Source organism: Palaemon carinicauda, chromosome 5, assembly GCF_036898095.1.
Source record: "Palaemon carinicauda isolate YSFRI2023 chromosome 5, ASM3689809v2, whole genome shotgun sequence".
NCBI classification, from domain to species: Eukaryota; Metazoa; Arthropoda; class Malacostraca; order Decapoda; family Palaemonidae; genus Palaemon; species Palaemon carinicauda.
This window is the reverse complement of record NC_090729.1, coordinates 149883054-149884858: the sequence shown is the minus strand read 5'-3', so window position 1 is coordinate 149884858 and position 1805 is coordinate 149883054.

The following is a 1805-nucleotide window of genomic DNA, read 5'->3' as shown; positions in this document are numbered from 1 at the left end:
TTCCTCTACAAATACAACTTTGATATTTTTGTAATGTTATGTGGAGTGTTTAAGCTGTTAAATAAATGAATTTAATAAAAAAATGTGTATTTATTATCTTCTTATGTACGTATATATCATAACTGCTCAGGTATATTCTAAGTACTTCCGTATCGAACAGATAATCGTGTGTGCATTCATCAGTTTTCCTCCATTCCTGGAAGTTCAAACTGAGGCCAAGCTGGATCTCCGAGAACAGTGACCTCCCGCAATAGTCACTTTAAAAATAAAGGTGTTGTTAGCAGTTATGGTGTTTCTCAAATGCACATTATATATATATATATATATATATATATTATATATATATATATATATATATATATATATATATATATTTATATATATATATATATATATATATATATATATAATATATATATATATAATATATATATATATATATATATATATATATACATATATATATATATATACATATATATATATATATATATATATATATATATATATATATATATATATATATGTATGTATATACATACTTATATATACACACACACATATATATATATATATATATATATATATATATATATGTATATATATATATATATATGTATATATATGTATATTTATATATATATATATATATATATATATATATATATATATACATATATATATATATATATATATATATATATATATATATATATATATATATATATATATTTATATATATATATATATATATATATATATGTGTGTGTGTGTGTATCTATATTTATATATATACATATATACAGTATATATATATACACACGCACACACACACACACACACACACACACACATATATATATATATATATATATATATATATATATATATATATATATATATATATATATATATATATATATATATATTCCTGGTTTTCATTCACCCTCAAGTCATACTCTTGCTAGCATTTACTTGACTTTTTCCACTTCGAACACTTTCAGTCAAGTTTATTTACTCCTGCAGTATTTCTTCATTGTTTCCGATCTGCATAGTAACATATCTAGACATCAACCCTCTCATATATCCTTCACTACTCAGTTTCTTTTCCTACGACTTTGCACCTACATTCCCAGGCAATTATCTGACTTCTTACATCGATGTATCCATAAAGAAATTGTTTAGCCATAACAAACCTGTCTCAGACTAACATTCGCACCAAATAAGTCTCTCTCTCTCTTATCTACATATTTTACACAAACCTTGGTTCCTCCGTAAAAACTTTTAATCAATCTCAACAACTATCATCTATACCATACATTTCTAACATTGTCTATATTGACTATCACTGTACCATAAATTATATTCTGAAACATGCATGTCATATAAACCTATTTCCTTCATTTTTGAGCACATCACATAGTTATTTCATAACAAATTATTGATATGCAAACTATTTAAATGGAATTAACCTACAAAGTCTTTCACTACCAGTCCTTTTGCCATCTGTTTCTATGTGAAAATCTTGCCACACACATTTCGGGTATTCCCAGAGCCTCCTTTATCAGCTTTACTTTTATAAAAGGACCAATTAATCTTCTTTCACATTTCTTTGGAACTTTTCTTTTATCCAGATATACCTTACAAATCTTGGTTAGCCACTAATCAACAATATCGCTATAATGTTGCAGCATCTTACCAGTATTTCTATCAACTGATGTATCCTTTTTTCAACCTGCAGAAAGCATTTCTTACATCCTCAGCATTAACTTCCGTTGACATTCTCAGTCTTACAGTAGTCCTTT